Here is a 10,039-nt window from a genome sequence, read left to right as displayed (position 1 = left end):
TATTGTAGCACTGTTTACAACAGCAAAGACTTGGAGCCAACCCTAATGCCCATCATTGATAGACTGGAAAAAGAAAATGTGGCACATATACACCATGAAGTAATATTAAGCCATAAAAAGAATGAGTTCATGTCCTTTGTAGGGACGTGAATGACGCTGGAAACCATTATCTTTGCAACGTAACACGGGAACATGAAACCAAACACCATATGTTCACACTCATATGTGGGAGTTGAACAATGAGAACACATGGACACCGGGAATGAAACATTACACACTGGGGCCTGTTAGGGGATTGAGGTCAAGAGGAGTGAGAAAATTAGGACAAATCCCCAATGCATGTGGGGCTTAAAACCTAGATGGCAGGTTGATAGATGCAGCAAACCACCATGGCACATGTAAAACTATGTAACAAACCTGCACGTTCTGCACATGTATTCCAGAACTTAAAGTAAAACAAACTAACAAAAATGCACTAACGCTGAGGGGGAGTTGAGGTAGGGGCAGGAGTCAGGCGGGGGTGGGTGAGTCCTGGAGTTTTATCCAATCAGTGACACTGATGTGGGAACCGCCCAATCAGGCGCGCAGTGGGAGAGGAGAGGAAATGAGGGCGTGGCTTCCGGCGTTTGGCGGGGTCTTTGTCTCTCGCTGGCGCTGGCACAGGAGCTTGGGATCCGTCTCCTCTTTCGTCTCCTCCACCTTGGGAGCCCCGGGCTACTCTCTCACAGCCTGTTGCTCTGTGCTGTGTAGGTCCTTGGGGACGCACAGTTAAGGTGCCAGGACATCATGGAAGCTGGGAAATGGTGAGTATGCGGGGTTCGGCATCCTGAGAGGGGAGAGCAGCCTGAGAAACCGGCAGGACCGGCCTCCCCACGGTTAGCTCCCAGTCTCCCGCAGCTTGGCCCTCAATCCCCTGCGGCTGCAAGATGGCCGCTGGGCCAGCAGCGAGGACCCCCACGTCCGGCCCGGCCCATTCGGTCCTGTCCCTGGGCAGCGCCCTGCTCTGCGCCCACAGCCATGACTATTTCCCAGATTGTTCAGGGATGCCAGGTAGGTCATCAGGGAAAAACCACGACTGGGTGTTTGCGTGGGAGGAGCTGCGGCCTGTGGGGTCCACAGTCTCTCTTGTTAAAAATTAACGGGAGTCTATGTTAAAACGTTAACCAGTTTATCTGAACAAACGGTGATTGCTGAAATGGAAAGCACCCAGCCATGATTTGTGGTCCACCAGAGGGGCATAAAGGAAAGGCTTTTATAAGATGCATGAGAAAGCAACCCAAATTCATAAATTGTTTCCAGTTATGTAATCGCCTTATTTGAACTATCCAGATGGAAATTTCCTAGTTACATATTCAGAGGTTAATTGTATGTTTGTCATTGGTTAAATCTGCATTTTGTTTCAGGCTAAGATAATGGTTTATAGGAAATGTATTTGAGTTAGGTTTTAAATTTTTTTTTTTAACCTATGAACACAGGGCACTAGAGCCACTTTAGTCTAGTTTTCTGCTCTTTAATTATTTGAACACTCCAGAAGAGGACTGGTTTCCTCCTGTTTTTTTAATGTATGGCAAATGGAGCCTCTAATCGACCACCCTGTTTTTCAGCCTAACTCAGACTTGCAGTAAAATTATAAGGTCCTACTTTCTTTGCTGCATTCTCAAATGCAACACATGAGACCAGCTTTCCCTTGCCAATTTACAATGCTATTAACTATTTGTCCTTTACTATACATTTCATTAAAGTTTTCTATTATTGGATTTCTTTCTACTTCTCCCTACAGTTCTGGCAATATTTGCTTTTTATATTTAGAAGCCTCCCTTTTGGGCACATAAATATATATCGCTATATTCTCTTGACAAATTAACCTCTATTATTATAGTATGGTAAACTCATTTCATGCATATGAGAGACATTGCTAGAAAGTCTATTTTGTCTAATTTAAGCATAACTACCATTGCACTCCTTTGATTATTATTTGCATGTAATATCATTTTCTATCCTTTCACTTTTAGCCTATGCTCTTAATTCATAATTGAGTCTCCTGTAAGCAGCATATTACCAGGTTTAAAAGATTCATTTATCTACTCTGTCTGCTTTAGTGTCTTTTGGCTGCTGTAACAGAATATCACAGACTGGTAATAAAGAATAGAATTTTGTTTGACTCATAATTCTGGAGGCTGGGAAGGCAAGAAACATGATACTGGTATCTGTTGAAGGTCTAGTTGCTGGATAATAACTTGGCCAAAGATGTGAGGGAGAGAGAGCTTTTTTTTAAATATATAACAGATCCATTCTTGTTATATTTAGCCCATTCCCATAATAAGAACATTAGTCCATTCATGAGGGCAGAGTTCTTATAGCTTAATTAATTTTTAAAGGTTCCACCTCTTAATTCTAACACATTGGCTATTAAATTTTATCCTAAATTTTGGAGATGACATTCAGTCTACAGCAGTATCTGTTTAGTAGATAATTTAATCTTTTTATTTGTAAGGTAGTGATAGGTAAGCAGTTACCATTGTAAATTTGTGGTTTTCTGTCCATTTTAAATTTGCTTCTTTTTTTTCTGGTTCTGTCTTTCCTGTGGTACTGTTAATTTTTGTTGAGACAAAGTTACGCTTTCTTGCTCAGACTGAAGTGCAGTTGCATATCACAGCTCACTGTAGCCTCAAACTCCTGGGCTCAAGCAATCCTCCCAACTTAGCCGCCCAAGTAGCTTGGACTACAGACACACACCACAACACCCAAGGAGCTTATGATTCTTCCACCTTGGCCTCCCAAAGTGTTGGAATTATAAGCAGGAGCCACCATGTCCAATGTGTAATTTTTGTTGTTTGTATATGCTTTAATTACTTTCTCTTTTTTTATTACAGTTTTTTCCTAGTGGTTATCAAGAGACTTATATAAAACATCTTGTATTTTAATAGTCTGGTTTAAGATGATAACAATTTAGAGTATTCTGAATTTCGGTATGTATTTAGCATTTTTAGTGACATTTATACTTTAGTATTTCTCATAGTGTTAGTTAGCATTTCATCTTATCAATGTGAAGATTTCTTCTAGACCATGGCTGGAGAAGTAAAGAAGGTAGGTTTTGCCTGATTCAGGGACTATAGAGAGAACCAAGTTCTGCCGGCCTGTCAGCTGTCTCAGGTGAGTATAAATTCTCTTGTGTTTTTGGCAGATAGTTGCAGTGGCAGGACCAAGGTCAAAGGAGTTATAGGCAAGTCTACAGTAAGATGTGGCAGTATTCGGTTTTGAAGCCGGGACCATGATTGGCAAGCTTGCCACTTGGTCAAGTGGTTACCCTCTGAAGATGTGTTCCTTGGTCTTTGCCTCCAGCTGGGTGTCACATACTATGAACTGGATTCCAAAGCTTTCATGAAAGCACTTATGTTTGCTGTGGCAGCTGCATTATGTTGTGGGGGATGTGCACGCAGAACCACCCATTCTGTCATGCTGCTTATGTTACTCTCGTTTATATTTCACTTTTTGAAATGAATGTCAAGCTGGTGATTTTTAGATTCAAAAATTCTAAAATAAATTGCTCAAATTTACACATTATGTAAGCTATTAATAAAATTTCTTGTAGGTGCAACATATTTATTAAAATTTTTGGTTGTAATTTCAAGCTCACTGCAGGCAGAAAGGAATCATTAACATTTATATTTTTTTTTTAGTCTGTATCTAAATGATGGTATATTTTCATTCCAGATATTTACTTTATACTTCAGTAATGCTCAGCGTATTTTGCAAAATTTTTGTTGTTCTTTTATTTCGAAACATAAGGCTTTTTTAGCTCCTGAAAGCTATATTATAGTCATATAGTTTTATTATATTTTGTGGTAAGAAGAGCAGAAATATATTGAGGACATAATTAAATTCTCCTATCTTTTTAATGATTATTAATTAAATTCATCTCTTTAGAGCCTGTTATTAATGATTGTAATGTATTTTCTGTATAATTTTACTGCAATTTATTAAATTCCAATGACTTAAAATGTCTGCTTTTCATGAGTGCACGCAGTTGAATGGTGTAGATATCTAAAGAGTCATTTTTTGGCCGGGTGTGATCACTCATGCCTGTATTCCCAGCACTTTGGGAGGCCGAGGAGGGTGGATCACGAGGTCAGGAGATCAAGACAATCCTGACTAACATGGTGAAACCCCGTCTCTACTAAATACACAAAAAATTAGCTGGGCATCGTGGCGGGCGCCTGTATTCACAGTAACTCGGGAGGCTGAGGCACGACAATGGCGTGAACCCACTGGGCAGAGCCAAGATCACGCCACTGCACTCCAGCCTGGGCGACAGAGCAAGACTCTGTCCTAAAAAAAAAAAAAAAAAAAAAAAAAAAATTTTTTTCTTTTAAATCTATGATGTATTCAGGATTTTATGTATTAAAATCTCTTTTCTTATGATCAATTGCGTGTTATTGCGTTTCTTTTCTTGGGTATGTTTTCTCAGATCAGTTAATTGTATTCTTGCTTTTAAAGCTTGATATCATGAGTTGAATGATAATTTTTAGCTCAGTACACTTTATCTCAAAGTGATGTTTAATATATGTGTGAATTAGCTGTGTTTGTTGCTTATAGATATATCTGTGTGTTTTTCACCTATTTAAGTCTGACATCTTTTTTCCTTGTTTGTTTTTTTTTTTTTCAGTTTCAGATAGGCTTTTTTTTAAAAGAGAATTTTAAAACAGAGTCAAAAGAACCAAAATCAGTTATTTCTCCTCTTGCAGAGTGGGGAGATAACTTCCTTCCCCACAGGTTTGAGGCTAGGCTAAGTGGTGAGTCTTGGGGAGATGCAGAAAAGATCCATCCCAGGCACTTGGCTGGACTTAAGTAAGCACAGCCTTTGGGCCACAAGACCTGATGGCTTGGGTACTGGTCTGGACATAAGTCCCCATCTTCCCAGAAATGTAGTCTTTTGTCTGCAACAACTGGCTGGAGAAATATTTCAGAAAGATGTGTGTCTGGAACACCCAAAGGTATACCTTTCCTTTCTCCTCGGCATAGGCCTTGCAGCACTGAGGAAACACCAGGTTTACAATGGAGCCTTCAAGAGTCTTCATCCCTATGGAGCTCAGGGGCTCATAGGGTGACAGGAGAGGAGACAAGCTAACTTGGGAAGTATTTGTCCTTCAGCTTCTCCCCCACTGAAACACTATATATTGGGGCCACAGTTCATGGCAAAACATACATGCTCTCTTTCTTTCTCTCACACCTACATCTGGGGAACCCAACAACTTGATGGCAGGTAGCTCTGGGTATCCTTGGTCTGGCATTCCCTCACTGGGCATCTAAGCTGTCCTAAAGCTCTTTTCAATCATTTCTTACTCTTTCCAGGCCCATGTGGGTAGGTGTTCCAGCCTTCACTCTTTCAGGCTGATCATAAAGGCACAGTGTGGGAAAATCCCCTACTGCGGTGGCCATTGCTGGGAAGCAGGGAAGGCTAACGGCCCACTGCTGCCCAAGGCTAGTGTAGACACCATCTGCTCCACTCGTCTCCTCAAAGATTGATATCAGGTGCAGCAGCTGCTGTCTGGAATGTTATCAAACCAGGACTGCACAGGCACTGCATTCTCTGTGTGGAAGATGTAAGCAGCAGGCAAGTTGTCCAGGATGAGAGTTTTCCTCAGGTCCGTGCCCAGATGGCTGAGGTCCTTGACATAGCAGCCCTGGTGGAACAAACATGACTCATGGGCTAGGCCACCCCAGAACACCCCACACTGGTCCAGCACACCCTTCACACTGTGTTTGGAATTGGTGGGTTCTTGTTCTCACTGACTTCAAGAATGAAGCTGCAGACCCTCACGGTGAGTGTTACAGTTCTTAAAGGGGGCATGTCCGGAGTTTGTTCCTTCTGACATTCGGATGTGTTCAGAGTTTCTTCCTTCTGGTGGGTTCATGGTCTCACTGGCTCAGGAATGAAGCTGCAGATGTTCGTGGTGAGTGTTACAGCTCTTAAGGCGGCGCGTCTGGAGTTGCTCATTCCTCCCAGTGGGTTCGTGGTCTCTCTGGCTTCAGGAGTGAAGTTGCAGACCTTCACGGTGAGTGTTACAGTTCATAAAGGCATTGTGGACCCAAAGAGTGAGCAGCAGCAAGATTTATTGCAAAGAGCAAAAGAACAAAGCTTCCACAATGTGGAAGGGGACTCGAGTGGGTTGCCACTGCTGGCTCGGGCAGCCTGCTTTTATTCCCTTATCTGGCCCCACCCACATCCTGCTGATTGGTAGAGCCAAGTGGTCTGTTTTGGCAGGGCGTTGATTGGTGTTTTTACAATCCCTGAGCTAGACAAAGGTTCTCCATATCCCCATCAGAGTACCTAGATACAGATTGTTGATTGGTTCATTCACAAACCCTGAGCTAGACACAGGGTGCTGATTGGTGTGTTTACAAACCTTGAGCTAGATACACAGTGCTGATTGGTGTATTTACAATCCCTTAGCTAGACATAAAGGTTCTCCACATCCCCACCAGACTCAGGAGCCTAGCTGGCTTCACCCACTGGATCCTGCACCAGGTCTGCAGGTGGAGCTGCCTGCCAGTCCTGTGCCGTGTGCCTGCACTCCTCAGCCCTTGGGTGGTTGATGGGATTGGGTGCTGTGGAGCAGGGAGTGGGGCTTGTCGGGGAGGCTCCAGTCGCACAGGAGCCGAAGGAGGTGGGGGGAGGGTCAGGCATGGCGGGCTGCAGGTCCAGAGCCCTGCCCCGTGGGAAGGCAACTAAGGCCCAGTGAGAAATTGAGCACACCAACTGCTGGCCCAGGTTCTAAGCCCCTCACTGTCTAGGGCCGGTGGGGCAGGCCGGCCACTCTAAGTGCGGGGTCCACCGAGCCCACACCCACCCGGAACTCGCGCTGGCCCACAAGCACTGTGTGCAGCCCCGGTTCCCGCCCGCACCTCTCCGTCCACAACTCCTCGCAAACTGAGGGAGCCAGCTCTGGCCTTGGCCAGCCCAGAAAGTGGTTCCCACACTGCAGCAGTGTGCTGAAGGGCTCCTCAAGTGCCGCCAAAGTGGGAGCCCTGGCAGAGGAGGCCCTGAGAGCGAGCGAGGGCTGTGAGGACTGCCAGCACACTGTCACCTCTTAACAGGATCTGCGTACTTGTTCAGGCTGGAATGAATACAGCAATGAAAAAAACACATTTAAGCAGTTCCTCCTGTCATCTCAGGAACTCATCCATATAAGGCCTCATGAGCAAATGGATCTGGTGCCTGGTCTCCTCAATCTCTACAGGCATTAGGCAGTCAGCATTGCTGAATGCCTTCAAGGAGCTAGGCACAAGGGTTTCATCCAAGTCAGTGCCCATACAGATCCTTCCTTGATTTTTCTCTGTCACCTCTGGGAGCAGGCAGGTTCCTGGGATCTGATAAAACTGATACTGGAGACTCTGGAGCTGAATTGACTTAGCAATGGTGTTGACTACCTCCTTATGTGTGGAGAGCTCAGCAGGGGAACGTGACTGGCCAACATGCTGGGTGCAAGAAGAGCAGAAAGGGGCCTTCTAAGGTGTGACAATCATGAGACCTCTTCGGAGAGCACTTTGGAAACCAGGACTTGCTTGGTAAGGACCAGGGCATCTTCCCTCCATGCCTGGGTGATGATGGAGACTTGTTCCATCTAACAATCCTGAAGGCTGGGCTGACTGGGTGGGAAGACTGGTGGGCACGCTGGCTGGACAGGGTTGGGGGTCATGGCCAGGGGCCTGATTCAGTTCCCGAGAGTCTGACTTCCACAGCTGTTCACATACCTATTCTTTCCATCACTGGCCGGGAAGGGAGGCGGCCTGTAGGGATGGTGGACGGCCTTGGCAGCGGCTCCCCAGGGTGCCCCCAGCCCCGATTCTCCCAGCGGGAGCTTCAGGATCCTCAGTTTGTTTCTAACATAGAGAATCCACCAGATACGCATTTTTTTCAACTTTTATTTTAAGTTCAGGGGTCCATATGTGATAAACATTTTTTTCAACATTTATTTTAAGTTTAGGGGTCCATGTGCATGATATGCAGGTCTCTTTCATAGATAAACGTGTGCCATTGTGCTTTACTGCTCAGATCATCTCATCACCGAGGTACTAAGGCCAGCATCCGCAGCTATTCTTCCTGATGCTCTCCTTCCCCTCCCCCATGCCATGAAACAGGTGTCCAGTGTGTGTTGTTCTTCCTAGTGTGTCCATGTGTTCTAATTGATCTGCTTCCGCTAGTAAGTTAGAATAATAATAGGTGGTGTTTGGTTTTCAGTTCCTGCATTAGTTTGCTGGGATTAATGGCTTCAAACTCCAACCATGTCCCTGCAAGGGACACCATCTCATTACATTTTATGGCTTTATAGTGTTCCATGGTGTAGGTGTACCACATTTTCTTTATCCAGTCTATCAATCATTGATGGGCATGTAGATTGATTACATGACGTTGCTATTATAAATAGTGCTGCAATGAACATACGCATAAATGTATATTTAAAATAGATTTCTATTCCTTTGGGTGTATACCCAGTAATAGCATTGCTGGGTCAAACGGTATTTCTGCTTCTAGGTCTTTGAGGAGTCTCCACACTCTCTGCCACAATGCTTGAAATAATTTACACTCTCACCAACGGTGTAAAAGTGTTCCCTTTTCTCCACAACCTCACCAGCATCTGTTTTTATTTTTTTTTACTTTTTATTAATAGCCATTGTAATTGGTGTGATATGGTATCTCATTGTTGTTTTGATGTGTATTTATCCAGTTATCAGTGACGTTGAGCTTTTCATGTTTGTTGGGCACATGTATGTCTTCTTTTGAGATATGTCTGTTCATGTCCTTTGACCACTTTTTAATGGGGTTGTTTGTTTTTCTCTTGTAAATTTCAAGTCCCTCGTAGATTCTTGGTATTGGATGTTTGTCAGATGGATAGGTTGCAAAATTTTTCTCCCATTCTCTAGGTTCTCTGCTCTGATGAGAGTTTTTTGGCTCTGCGGAAGCTGTTAATTTAATTAGACCCCATTAGTCAATTTTTGTTTTTGTTGCTATTGCTTTTGGCCTTTTTGTCATCAAATCTTTCCTCCTGCCTATATCTTGAGTGGTATTATCTAGATTTTTTCTTCTAAGGTTTTTATAGTTTTAAGTTGTACATTTAAGTCTTTAATCCATATTGAGTTAATTTTTGTCTATGGTGTTAGGAAGGGTTCCAGTTTTAATTTTCTGCATATGACTAGCCAGTTCTCCTAGCACAATTTATTGAATAGGGAGATCTTTCCCTAATTCCTTGTTTTTGTTGACTTTGTCAAAGATCAGGTTGTTGTAGGTTTTTGGCTTTATTTCTAGGCTCTCTATTTTGTTTCATTTGTCTATGTGTCTGTTTCTATACCAGTACCATGCTGTTTTGGTTACTGTACTCTTCTAGTATAGTTTGAAGTTAGGCAGTGACGCTTTCAGCTTTTTTTTTTTTTTTTTTTTTTTTTTTTTTTTTTTCCTTAAGGTTGGCTTGGCTGTTTGGTCTCTTTTTTGGTTCCATATGAATTTTAAAAGTTTTTTTTTTCTAATTCTCTGAAGAATGTCAGTAGTCCAATGGGAATAGCATTGAATCTATAAATTACTTAGGGCAATGCACTCATATTCATGGTACTTATTCTTCCTCTCCATGAGCATGAAATGTTTCTACATTTGTTTTGTGTCCACTCTGGTTTCTTTAAGCAGTTGTTTGTAGTTCTCCTTGAAGAGATCCTTCACTTTCCTTCTTAGCTGTATTCCTAGGTATTTTTTTCTCTTTGTAGCAAACGTGAATGAAAGTTCATTCATTATTTGTCTCCCTTCTTGCCTGTTGTTTGTGTATGGGAATGCTAGCTACTTTTGCACATTGATTTTATATCCTGAGATTTTGCTACTGTTGCTTATCACCTTAAGAAGCTTTGGGGCTAAGAAGATGAGGCTTTCTAGATATATGATCAGGTCATCTGCAAACAAAGATAATTTGACTTCCTCTCTTTCTATTAGAATACTCTTTATTTCTTCCTCTGTCCTGATTTTCCTGGCCAAGTTTTCCGATACTGTGTCGAA

At 43.1% G+C, this 10,039-nt stretch overlaps 1 long non-coding RNA gene across 6 annotated transcripts in view; it reads left to right on the top strand.

The window, feature by feature from the left end:
• Positions 1–630: 630 nt before the first annotated feature.
• LOC134738255 (uncharacterized) overlaps positions 631–10,039 on the top strand; it is a 31,490-nt gene continuing 22,081 nt past the window's right edge. For all 6 annotated transcript variants that reach the window (XR_010123863.1, XR_010123866.1, XR_010123864.1 and 3 more), the window contains exon 1: positions 631–7,569. This is a non-coding gene — a long non-coding RNA (uncharacterized LOC134738255). The remainder of the gene's footprint in view (positions 7,570–10,039) is intronic.

The sequence above is a fragment of the Pongo pygmaeus genome, chromosome 16 (genome assembly GCF_028885625.2).
Source record: "Pongo pygmaeus isolate AG05252 chromosome 16, NHGRI_mPonPyg2-v2.0_pri, whole genome shotgun sequence".
In the NCBI taxonomy this organism is placed as follows: Eukaryota; Metazoa; Chordata; class Mammalia; order Primates; family Hominidae; genus Pongo; species Pongo pygmaeus.
The sequence above is the reverse complement of the archived record's forward strand: the minus strand, read 5'-3'. Positions and strand labels throughout refer to the sequence as shown.